This window comes from Tamandua tetradactyla, chromosome 1 (genome assembly GCF_023851605.1).
Source record: "Tamandua tetradactyla isolate mTamTet1 chromosome 1, mTamTet1.pri, whole genome shotgun sequence".
Lineage (NCBI taxonomy): Eukaryota > Metazoa > Chordata > Mammalia > Pilosa > Myrmecophagidae > Tamandua > Tamandua tetradactyla.
The window spans coordinates 192,897,106-192,911,075 of NC_135327.1; the positions used below are offsets into that span (position 1 = coordinate 192,897,106).

Genomic DNA, 13,970 nt, shown 5'->3' on the forward strand with positions numbered 1-13,970 from the left:
CCTTCCAAACACGTGACTCGCTGGTCCGGCTGGGAACGGTGCACACTCCCGGGCTGCGGTGGCTGGCGCCCTCCAGCCACGCTTGGCGCCCCGGGCTGACTAGGAAATTCAGACGGGCGCTCTCCCAGGCTGCGGCGGCCGGCGACCCTCCCCGCATTCGGACCCCCAGGCCGGCTGGCACTCTTCCAAGCCGCTTCGGCTGGCAAACCTCCCCCACGGCGAGAGTTTTCCAAAGTTAAAGGAACCCACAGCACCTTTTACTGGTGGGACCCGCAGACAAACGTGTGCCACAAGCGCCACCTACTGGGCAGTATAAGAAAAACAGAACCCAGAGATTTCAGAGAGAAATCTTTCAACCTGTTGGGTCCAACACCCAGGGAAATCTGAATAAATGCCCACACGCCAGCAGAAAATAACGGATCATGCTTAGAAAATTGAAAATATGGCCCAGTCAAAGGAACAAACCAATAGTTCAAATGAGATACAGGAGCTGAGACAACTAATGCTGAATATACGAACAGAAATGGAAAACCTCTTCAAAAACGAAATCGATAAATTGAGGGAGGACATGAAGAAGACATGGGCTGAACAAAAAGAAGAAATAGAAAAACTGAAAAAACAAATCACAGAGCTTATGGAAGTGAAGGATAAAGTAGAAAAGATGGAAAAAACAATGGATACCTACAATGATAGATTTAAAGAGACAGAAGATAGAATTAGTGATTTGGAGGATGGAAAATCTGAATTCCAAAAAGAAACAGAAACTATCGGGATAAGAATGGAAAAATTTGAACAAGGTATCAGGAAACTCAAGGATAATATGAACCGCACAAATATACGTGTTGTGGGTGTCCCAGAAGGAGAAGAGAAGGGAAAAGGAGGAGAAAAACTAATGGAAGAAATTATCACTGAAAATTTCCCAACTCTTATGAAAGACCTAAAATTACAGATCCAAGAAGTGCAACGCACCCCAAAGGGATTAGACCCAAATAGGCGTTCTCCAAGACAATTACTAGTTAGAATGTCAGAGGTCAAACAGAAAGAGAGGATCTTGAAAGCAGCAAGAGAAAAACAATCCATCACATCCAAGGAAAACCCAATAAGACTATGTGTAGATTTCTCAGCAGAAACCATGGAGTCTAGAAGACAGTGGGATGATATATTTAAATTACTAAAAGAGAAAAACTGCCAACCAAGACTCCTATATCCAGCAAAATTATCCTTCAAAAATGAGGGAGAAATTAAAGTATTCTCAGACAAAAAGTCACTGAGAGAATTTGTGATCAAGAGACCAGCTCTGCAAGAAATACTAAAGGGAGCACTAGAGTCAGATACGAAAAGACAGAAGAGAGAGGTATGGAAAAGAGTGTAGAAAGAAGGAAAGTCAGATATGATATATATAATACAAAAGCCAAAATGGTAGAAGAAAATATTATCCGAATAAATAACACTAAATGTTAATGGACTGATTTCCCCAATCAAAAGACATAGACTGGCAGAATGGATTAAAAAACAGGATCCTTCTATATGCTGTCTACAGGAAACACATCTTAGACCCAAAGATAAACATAGGTTGAAAGTGAAAGGTTGGGAAAAGATATTTCATGCAAATAACAACCAGAAAAGAGCAGGAGTGGCTATACTAATATCCAACAAATTAGACTTCAAATGTAAAGCAGTTAAAAGAGACAAAGAAGGACACTATCTACTAATAAAAGGAACAATTAAACAAGAAGACATAGCAATCATAAATATTTACGCACCGAACCAGAATGCCCCAAAATACGTGAGGAATACACTGCAAACACTGAAAAGGGAAATAGACACATATACCATAATAGTTGGAGACTTCAATTCACCACTCTCATCAATGGACAGAACATCTAGACAGAGGATCAATAAAGAAATAGAGAATCTGAATATTACTATAAATGAGCTAGACTTAACAGACATTTATAGGACATTACATCCCACAACAGCAGGATACACCTTTTTCTCAAGTGCTCATGGATCATTCTCAAAGATAGACCATATGCTGGGTCACAAAGCAAGTCTTAACAAATTTAAAAAGATTGAAATCATACACAACACTTTCTCGGATCATAAAGGAATGAAGTTGGAAATCAATAATAGGCGGAGGGCCAGAAAATTCACAAATACGTGGAGGCTCAACAACACACTCTTAAACAACGAGTGGGTCAAAGAAGAAATTGCAAGAGAAATTAGTAAATACCTCGAGACGAATGAAAACGAAAACACAACATATCAAAACCTATGGGACGCAGCAAAGGCAGTGCTAAGAGGGAAATTTATTGCCCTAAATGCCTATATCAGAAAAGAAGAAAAGGCAAAAATGCAGGAATTAACTGTCCACTTGGAAGAACTGGAGAAAGAACAGCAAACTAATCCCAAAGCAAGCAAAAGGAAAGAAATAACAAAGATTAGAGCAGAAATAAATGAAATTGAAAACATGAAAACAATAGAGAAAATCAATAAGACCAGAAGTTGGTTCTATGAGAAAATCAATAAGATTGATGGGCCCTTAACAAGATTGACAAAAAGAAGAAGAGAGAGGATGCAAACAAATAAGATCAGAAATGGAAGAGGAGACATAACTACTGACCTCACAAAAATAAAGGAGGTAATAACAGGATACTATGAACAACTTTACGCTAATAAATACAACAATTTAGATGAAATGGACGGGTTCCTGGAAAGACATGAACAACCAGCTTTGACTCAAGAAGAAATAGATGACCTCAACAAACCAATCACAAGTAAAGAAATTGAATTAGTCATTCAAAAGCTTCCTAAAAAGAAAAGTCCAGGACCAGATGGCTTCACATGTGAATTCTATCAAACATTCCAGAAAGAATTAGTACCAACTCTCCTCAAACTCTTCAAAAAAATCGAAGTGGAGGGAAAACTACCTAATTCATTCTATGAAGCCAACATCACCCTCATACCAAAACCAGGCAAAGATATTACAAAAAAAGAAAACTACAGACCAATCTCTCTAATGAATATAGATGCAAAAATCCTCAATAAAATTCTAGCAAATCGTATCCAACAACACATTAAAAGAATTATACATCATGACCAAGTAGGATTCATCCCAGGTATGCAAGGATGGTTCAGTATAAGAAAATCAATTAATGTAATACACCATATCAACAAATCAAAGCAGAAAAATCACATGATCTTCTCAATTGATGCAGAGAAGGCATTTGACAAGATTCAACATCCTTTCCTGTTGAAAACACTTCAAAAGATAGGAATACAAGGGAACTTCCTTAAAATGATAGAGGGAATATATGAAAAACCCACAGCTAATATCATCCTCAATGGAGAAAAATTGAAAACTTTCCCCCTAAGATCAGGAACAAGACAAGGATGTCCACTATCACCAGTATTATTCAACATCGTGTTGGAAGTTCTAGCCAGAGCAATTAGACAAGAAAAAGAAATACAAGGCATGAAAATAGGAAAGGAAGAAGTAAAACTATCACTGTTTGTAGACGATATGATACTATACGTCGAAAACCCGGAAAAATCCACAACAAAACTACTAGAGCTAATAAATGAGTACAGCAAAGTAGCAGGTTACAAGATCAACATTCAAAAATCTGTAGCATTTCTATACACTAGTAATGAACAAGCTGAGAGGGAAATCAAGAAACGAATCCCATTTACAATTGCAACTAAAAGAATGAAATACCTAGCAATAAATTTAACTAAAGAGACAAAAAACCTATATAAAGAAAACTACAAAAAACTGTTAAAAGAAATCACAGAAGACCTAAATAGATGGAAGGGCATACCGTGTTCATGGATTGGAAGACTAAATATAGTTAAGATGTCAATCCTACCTAAATTGATTTACAGATTCAATGCAATGCCTATCAAAATCCCAACAACTTATTTTTCAGAAATAGAAAAACCAATAAGCAAATTTATCTGGAAGGGCAGGGTGCCCCAAATTGCTAAAAACATCTTGAGGAAAAAAAACGAAGCTGGAGGTCTCACGCTGCCTGACTTTAAGGCATATTATGAAGCCACAGTGGTCAAAACAGCATGGTATTGGCATAAAGATAGATATATCGACCAATGGAATCGAATAGAGTGCTCAGATATAGACCCTCTCATCTATGGACATTTGATCTTTGATAAGGCAGTCAAGCCAACTCACCTGGGACAGAGCAGTCTCTTCAATAAATGGTGCCTAGAGCACTGGATATCCATATGCAAAAGAATGAAAGAAGACCCATATCTCACACCTTATACAAAAGTTAACTAAAAATGGATCAAAGATCTAAACATTAGGTCTAAGACCATAAAACAGTTAGAGGAAAATGTAGGGAGATATCTTATGAAACTTAAAATTGGAGGCGGTTTTATGGACTTTGAACCTAAAGCAAGAGCACTGAAGAAGGAAATAAATAAATGGGAGCTCCTCAAAATTAAACACTTTTGTGCATTAAAGAACTTCATCAAGAAAGTAGAAAGACAGCCTACACAATAGGAGACAATATTTCGAAATGACATACCAGATAAAGGTCTAGTATCCAGAATTTATAAAGAGATTGTTCAACTCAACAACAAAAGGACAGCCAACCCAATTACAAAATGGGAAAAAGACTTGAACAGACACCTGCGATTAGAGAAATGCAAATCAAAACCACAATGAGATATCATCTCACACCCACCAGAATGGCCATTATCAACAAAACAGAAAATGACAAGTGCTGGAGAGGATGCGGAGAAAGAGGCACACTTATCCACTGTTGGTGGGAATGTCAAATGGTGCAACCACTGTGGAAGGCAGTTTGGCGGTTCCTCAAAGAGCTGAATATAGAATTGCTATACGACCCAGCAATACCATTGCTGGGTATCTACTCAAAGGACTTAAGGGCAAAGACACAAACGGACATTTGCACACCAATGTTTATAGCAGCGTTATTTACAATTGCAAAGAGATGGAAACAGCCAAAATGTCCATCAACAGACGAGTGGCTAAACAAACTGTGGTATATACATACGATGGAATATTATGCAGCTTTAAGGCAGGATAAACTTATGAAGCATGTAATAACATGGATGGACCTAGAGAACATTATGCTGAGTGAGTCTAGCCAAAAACTAAAGGACAAATACTGTATGGTCCCACTGATGTGAACGGATGTTCGAGAATAAACTTGGAATATGTCATTGGTAACAGAGTCCAGCAGGAGTTAGAAACAAGGTAAGATAATGGGTAATTGGAGCTGAAGGGATACAGACTGTGCAACAGGACTAGATACAAAAACTCAAAAATGGACAGCACAATAATACCTAATTGTAAAGTAATCATGTTAAAACACTGAATGAAGTTGCATCTGAGCTATAGGTTTTGTTTTTTTTTTACTATTATTATTATTACTTTTATTTCTTTTCTCTATATTAACATTCTATATCTTTTTCTGTTGTGTTGCTAGTTCTTCTAAACCGATGCAAATGTACTAAGAAACGATGATCATGCATCTATGTGATGATGTTAAGAATTACTGATTGCATATCTAGAATGGTAAAAAAAAATAATAAAAATTAAAAAACACTGTTGTAAAAAAAGAAAAAAAAATAGGGTAGAGATTGAGTAATTGGTGCTGAAGGGATACGGGGATGTAACAGGACTGTTGTATATCCATGTAGAAATGGATAACACCATACTTCCTGATTGTAGCACAATGATGTAAGTTCACTGAATGAAGCTGAATGTGAGAATGATAGAGGGAAAAGGGCTGGGGGCACATACGAAACCGGAAGGAAAGATAAAGACTGAGATGGTTTAATTTAGAAACACCTAGCCTGTACAATGATGATGGTTAAGTATACAAAATAAAAGATGTTTTTGATGAGGAAGAACAAAGGAATGTCAGTATTGCAGGGTGTTGAATATAGATGGTCATTCATATTTTAAAACTTCAACTTCTGTGTGAGGTTAGTGGGAAGAAATGTTTGTTTGGTGCAAAATTTATATTTTGACTAGTGCATTTCCTAATTTAACTTGTATGGTCAGTTTAATTGAGCACTATAAGTTCATGGAACCTTGAACAGGGCATAAGATTTTGTTGGTGTGATACCCCAATAAATCCCATAGTGATTTGAACACTGAATAAAGAAGTATTTGCTAAGTCTTGGGGGAATGGGGAGAAAGGGGGAAAAATTCAACTTCCCCATTTGGAGAATTCTTGATATTCTCACAAGCAGTGGGGACAACCAAATCAGTGGACCAAGCCCTCGATCTTGGGGTTTTGCCTCTATGAAACTTACCCCTGCAAAGGATAGGCTAAGCCTACTTAAAATTAGACCTAAGAGTCACCCCCAGAGAATCTCTTTTGTTGCTCAGATGCGGCCTCTCTCTAAGTCAATGTGGCAGGCAAACTCATTACCCTCCCTGCCCTCTACGTGGGACATGACTCCCAGGGCTGTAAACCTCCCTGGCAACATGGGACAGAATTTCTGGGATGAGCTAGGACTTGGCATCGAGGGATTGAGAGAACCTTCTCGACCAAGAGAAGGAAGAGAGAAATGAGACAAAATAAAGTGTCAGTGGCTGAGAGATTTCACACAGAGTTGAGAGGTCATCCTGGAGGTTATTCCTATGCGTTATATAGATATCCCTTTATAGTTAATGGTGTATTAGAGTGGGTAGAGGTAAGTAGTATGGTAAGAGCTGTGTTCCAGTAACGATGTTTTTTTTTTAATAAATTATGTATTTCAGTGCTGTAACATGATGATACCTCAGTGCTATATCAAGGTAGCAAAAGTGAAGATTCCTGGTATTTTTATACATACATATATATATATATAAACACTATGAATGACAGTACAGCTGCATTTAGCTTCACAAGAAATCATCTTCAGGTTCACAAAAATACTTTAATTAACAGTTGAACAGCTTTCAGACAGTGAAGATGTATGCATATTGATTGAGTAGGCAGTGAAAGTATAGTAATTCAGCTGTACTTTCTTTTCCATACTGAGAAGAAAGGGATACAACAGCAGTATGGGTGGCTTGCTGACAGAACTCAAGTCTTTTAAGCTTAATTGTTTAAAGAAAATACAGCGTGTATCAAAATTACAGAGTATCTTACAGAAATAGAACCACAAGAAGATAAACAGATTAGAACCCCGAAGTGGTGAATGTGTTTCTGCCCATTCTGTGATGGAAAGAAGCCATGGATATGGAATCCTACAGCCATCTGTAGTGTTGAATCTCCTCATACATATGCTATTAATGAACTAAATCCAAAATTCTCTGTTCTGTACAAAATCTGGTGGAGGGAACTTGCACTGTTGTTATGGTCGGGGCAATAGCTGTCTGCAATAGCCATGTTTCTTGAAGATGATTGTGTAATGATATAGCTTTTACAGTGTGACTGTGATTGTGAAAACCTTGTTTCTGATGCTCCTTTTATCTACAGTATGGACAGATGGATAAAAAATAAACCAAAGTCGTGTGGGACATTTGGTAAGATAAATAAGCCAGAAACAAAAGAACAACAATGGTATGGTCTCCTTTAGAAAATGCTTATAAGAAAACAGGAACCTAGACTATAAGCTTTCATAGCAGTCATATTTATTCCAGAGGGGTAATTATTATTTTATAAAACAATCAGTCAAACATAGGGGAACAAGGTTAAAATAAATTGAGTAGATTGAAATACTGGTGGCCAGTGAGGAGGAAGCAGTAAGGGGTATATGTATGAGGTTTTTCTTTTTTCTTTTTTATTTCTTTTGCTGGAGAGATGCAGTGATCATGGTGATGAATACACAGCTATATGATGATACTGTGAGCCATTGATTGTACACCACTTGTAGAATGTTTGTATGTTTGTTTAAGGTTTACAATAAAAATATTTTTTTTAAAAAATTGTGTAAGGACTTACACCAGAATGAACACAGTAACACAGACCTCTGCACTTTTAGTAGATTTGGGTTTAGTTTATATATCCAGGAGTCCCTTTCTTTTTTTGGAACAAAATGTATCCTTAAACAACTTAGTTCTGATTCAGACATTCTATGGATAATAGTAGAAGAAAAATCATTCAAACAGTTAATATAAGAAGTGATCAGATTAGCCAGGCACCCTTACATTTGGATTCTAGCCTGGCTATGTTTACTCAAAGGAGATATAATATATACCCAAAAGACCTTAAAAAGGTGTATAGAGGGTAGGATAAGATAATACTAGATTTATTAAATTATTTGAGATTATCCCTTTAAACCGGGTATGGGTTTATGAGTTCTTGGTTTTACCATTTCTAATTTTGAGTATTTCTGAAAATTTTCCATAATAAAACAGATTTAAAAAAAAAAAAAAACAGAAGTGTGAAGGTTTTGTGAATTAAGAGAATGTTGGAAAGAAAGAAGGAGAGGAGCCAAGGAGTTGTTTTAGGATAAAAGGCAGCACAATTTAGTGCAGTAAGTCAAATTTAGAAAGTGAATAACAAAAAGTTGTTAGATGCTGAAAGTGTATATAGCCAAATTTGTGAATTATAGATTCATAACTTGAGGGAAGCTAGGACTGTTTGGATTTTATTTTCTATCTTGCCCTGGGATGAGGAGACTAACCATTTTCTCTCAAAGAAAACAAATACATGAGTGTTATTTTTGAGTCTAGAGTTAGCTAGTCTATGAAAAAGACTCATTGTTTCATTTTTGTATATCCTTTCTTTCATCTGTAAGGAAGACTTTATTTCATAAGCAAACCAATTAAGAGAACCTTTCTCTCCCAAAATCTTTTTTTTTTAATTGAGAAATCTTCACACACATGCAGTCCATCCACAGTATACAATCAGTGGTTCACAATATCATTATATAGTTGTGTATTCATCATCACTGTGATAATTTTTAGAGCATTTGTATCATAAAAAGGAAGAAAAAAAAATTCATATATCCCATACTCCTTACCCCTCCCTCTCATTGACTGCTAGTATTTCAATGTACCCAAAATTCTTTTTACCCCTTATCCCCCCCATTATTTATTTACTTTTCCTTATTGTTTACTCATCTGCCCATATCTTCAATAAAAGGAGCATCAGACACAACATTTTCTCAATCACACAATCACGTTATAAAAGATATGTAGTTATACAATCTTCTTCAAAAATCAAGGCTTTCCATACCCTGTACTATATTATCTATAGCCCCTTCCAACATGAAAAAGTTAGAACGGGCATAGCCCAAATACCCCTGTAGAGTGGGAGGAAAATCAAAGGTGAAGATACACTTATATACAGAAGGTAGGGCTTAACAAATGAATGTGATTGCTGAATCATTATATTGATATTTCTTTTAGTCTCTAGTATCTTAGAGCACTAGAAGTAAAAGCCTAAAATGGAATTGTAACCATACCAAACTCTGAACTCTGTTGTACAACTTAATTTTTGTGATGTGCTTTGAAATATATTGCTTTGTGTGTGTGTATATGTTCTTTTTCACACACCCCAAAAAATAAAACAGCTAGCAAAAAAATAAATAAAAATGAAGCCATCCACTTAAAAAAAAAAAAAAAAAAAAAAAGCCCAAGAAGCACATGTGTGGTGACATATTTTTACTGAAATACAAATCAGTGGTAAAGGTTCTTATTAGAAATGATAGTTAGTCCTGGTGCCCTCAAAAGTAGTCTTAACAAAGTTGTCTTCAAGTGGCTCTGGTCAGGAAACAATTTCAGATGTAAATAGAGTTGTTTTAAACTTCATTTTCCTAAGAAAAAAGTAATAGCTGTTCATTAAAGTAAAGTTGGCAAAAACTGAGAACAGTAGACGAGAATAAAAAGTATCCATAATTCACCACCAAGAAATAAATACAATTTAAATATTTTAATGAAAAAAAAAAAAAAAGGCTACTAGAACACAGTTCACCAGTTTCAGGTACTTCTCTCTAGCCACTCCAGTGGACCATAAACTGAAAAAGGATACCTATAAAATGTGTAAGAATAACCTCCAGGTAAGAATAACCTCTTGATCTGTACTCTCAGCCACTGAAAGTTTATTTTGTCTCTTTTCTCTCGTCCCCCTTTTGGTCAAGAAGGCTTTCTCAATCTCATGATGCTGGGTCTCAGCCTATCCCAGGGTTCCTGTCCTGTGTCGCTAGAGAGATTTGCACCGTCTCCCCAAATTTTACTTTATACCCAATATCGAATAAAATTAGAGTTTAATCCTTGTTACACATTTGTAAGTCATGAAGTGGTCCCTGGTTGTTTCACGCCCAATAATAGATATTACCCATGAGAATTTCTCTTTCTTGGCTATACCTAATCAAAATAAGCTGCTCACTCTTCATCTTCTATATACATTCCTGTTCTGAACTAACTTATTACTTTCTGAAACATCATTCTCTCTGATAAATCTTACTCTTTCTCTTCAGAAAAGTTGCAGTTTTTCCTGGCAAGTCTCACTTAATTCTGCTTCCAAAATTTAATGTTTTTCACTTCTTTGATCACTTAGCTCCTAAGTATAGTCACTTGGAGCCTCACCATTTACAGGGTTGTAATATAAGGCTGAGGACTTGGGTTGGAGAAACATGTATTTGTGAGTCAAAACTAGGAGATTAACCAGTGGTGTAATATATATATATATATATATATATATATATATATATATATAAACGAGTCAAAAATGAAAGCAAAGAAAAAAGTACAGACATTTATATAACAGGGATCAGAAATTCATAGTTTTTTTTTAACCAGAATCCACAGGTAATGATAACTGTACCATTTACTTTCTGAGATTCAGAAACATGATCACAAATTAAATCTAAGAGATTGATTGAAGTAAAAAGTAGCCGGTAGGCAGAGGTTAAAATTATGACAATAGAGAAAACTTGTTTAATTGGTAGTCTTTTTGTCTCAGTATTTTAGATTTTAAACCACATTCACACTGAAGAACTGGTGATTTCTGCTTAATGAAGGAGGTTAGATGATGAATTCAAAAAAGCCCATTAAGAAAATCTTAAACTTCATATTATTTTAAAAATTATATTTAAAATCTAAATATATTTATATTACTATTAATGTATTACAATATGCTATATATAAGTGAATATTAGTGATTTTTGAAGCTTCATATTTATTTTCCCATTTCTTTTTGTCTGTCAGTTGATATCAAAATTAACTCACCAAGCACACACAAACTGGCAGTGGAGGGAGGCACCTTAGAACCACGCTGAGGAGGGTGGGGGAGCCAATCTAGGATTAAAATATTGCACAGGTAATTGTCAAAGTATATTATCTGCATGCAGAAAAACTGAGTTGCCTTTTTTTCTTTGTAGTTTGTGGTAATGTATGTAATTTTCTGAAACTTACGCTTCTTTTTGTTTTCCGTGGAGATAGTATTAACTCCACAGACCAAGTGTTAATTGTTATAGGGAAGAAGAATGATTCTGTCTCCAAATAATTGCTTGACGCATTTTTGTTAATTAATGAATCTTCATTACTTTCTCCTACCTCTTTCTCAAAGAAAAATTACCTGGAAGTAAGGACTATTCCCCGTACAGAGTTCTTTGTGTCCCCACTGTAGGCACCCTGATAAAAACATGTTATCCCTGATAACATGTTGACTGACTGCCCTCATAGAAACTCTTTTAAAGATCTGGATGCTCAGTGTAACCTTAGAGTTAGCTCTAGATTAGAGTGGGTTTCTGAAGATTGCTCAGGTCTGCTGTTTGCTTGGAGAGAACCAATTTATATACATGAAATGGTGAGGGGTACTCCCCCAAGCCTTAGCATCCCTTGTATGCCTCTTTGGGCAATATTCTTAGATGTTGCTGGGCCATTAGAAAGTATTGGAGTGTTTCATTAATTACTTAGGATTGTAACTTATACTTAGAAATCGTATTTAGATATATAGTGTCTTTCCATAAAACAATACCTGAAACCTCTTTGTATATGATATTTGGTTTAATATTTTAAGAAAGGGTAAGAGAAAGTTATGGAAGGTTCTTAAGGTATATTTTCTCTCTGTGATTGGCCTTTAGAAATATCCTTTTAGTGGAAATGTTTGGAATAAATGGTAGTAATTCAGTTATGGTTATCATTATGTCTTTTAGCCATTTAAGAAATAATTTGGTATCACTTCACGAGGCACTTCTAAGTACAGCGTAACAAGCAAGGTAGACACGGTCCCCACAGGCTTCCTTGAGCTTTTGCCCAGCTAGAAAGGCAAGGATGATTAATACTGCAGTGGGATTTGGGCAGTACATTCAAGGAGGCCTAGCCTGTCTAAGAAGTTCAGGGAAAACATTCCTGAGAATATATTTAATGAAACTGAGAGGTGTTGGAGCTAGTTAGGCAAAGAGGATCCCAGGCAGAGCAAAAACCCTTTGTGGGTACAATCATCCATTCTGCCAACAAGAAACCTGGTATTCTTTGAAGAGGGCACAGAGAGAAAGTTGAACCAGGCAAGATCGAAAGCTTAATCATAAACTAGCCAGATTATGGAAGACCTTGTAGTCATGTTAATGGCTTAAACCTAAGGGCAAGAGAGAACCAGTTAAGGGTTATCTGAACGTGGAATTGACAAGATCAGATTATTATTTTTGAGAAATCACTTGCTACAGTAATGGAAAATGGATTAAAAAAAAATTATTGTGAGAAGACCAGTTGGATTTGCTGTAGTAGTTCAGATGAAAACTTACAGTGGCCTAGCAGACACTGGAATGGCTAGCATGCAGATGGAGAAAAGGAATTAGATAGTCAGACTTCAGAATGGAAAGGTTTTATGTTTTCAAACATTTTTAAGCTGAATTGATAAAGGAGGGTTGTACTATTCTTTCTAATTTTGAATATATTTGAAATTTTCCAATAAAATGCACAAAGAAAAAATAAATTGACAGGTTTTGTTGCTTGAGTATATGTTAGAAAAGAGAAGGAGTTAAGGTAATTCTGGTGTTTGCCCTGAGCTATTGGGGTGAGAGTGATTGTGTCACTTACCAAGAATGAGATTGTCAAAAAATGTTTTTGACATGCAGAGGAACTCTATGAAACATCTAAAGGCAAGTGGGAAAGTTTAGTCTAGAGATATAAATGTGACCATCATTGGCATATTAGCAATGATTGAAATGGTGGGAGTTGGATGAGATCCTCAGGGACAGCTCTGAGAGGCATTTCTTATATAAAAGAGCCCTCATATAATTTCTTGAGTAAAAAAAAACAGATGATCATAAATCAAACAGAACAATTGCTATTCTATTTTTCCAGTCTTTGAAAATTCACGAGTCTTCATTTTTTTGTAAAAATATTTATTTGACCCCACGATATTCTCTCCTTCCTTTCCTCTGTTGCTTTTATAACCTGGCGTCTCCCTGGAATCATTTACCTTCTGAAACACCTTTTAAAGATCATCAGTTACCTGCTAGTTATTAAACCACTCACTTTTTTTTTTTTTTAACATCAGTTCTATATTTAGTACTGCTAAGGGCTCTTTCCTTAAAATTTTCTCCTCTTTATTTTCCTAATGTGCTTCTTATCTCTGCTGTGCCTTGCAAAGTTCCTAAAGTAGCTTCTCTTTGGGCCTCAAGTGTTAGGGATTCCCCAAGACTCCTTGTGTTCTTATATGATTCCTTTGATGTGACTGCCATTCAAACCCTCACTTCTTACTCAGGCAAATTTCTGTAGTGGAAAGAACCTTGGGATTTGGAGTCTGAAGACTGCTTTGCCCTTGGGGTAGTTTTGTGTTTCAGTACTGGAATTTCTTCTGGGCATTTCTCAGGAAACTTAAAACTTCTTCCAGTCTGGAACCCCAAGAAAAATTGATCAAGAAATTGACAAAACAGAAAAAGTATTTTAATTTCTTCTGCAAGAAATAAAACTCAATAAATAGAGAAACATCATTGATTGTAAGGAATCTATTGATGACAAGCCAAAAAGCATGAGCAGAAAATCCTTGATACATGAAGCTAAGTTCATCACTTCTGGGAACTTGGAGAAG

At 36.0% G+C, this 13,970-nt stretch overlaps 1 protein-coding gene across 18 annotated transcripts in view; it reads left to right on the top strand.

Moving 5' to 3' along the window:
- The window catches only part of CUL1 (cullin 1), a 143,693-nt gene that overhangs the window by 108,001 nt on the left and 21,722 nt on the right, over positions 1–13,970 (top strand). The window lies entirely within an intron of this gene.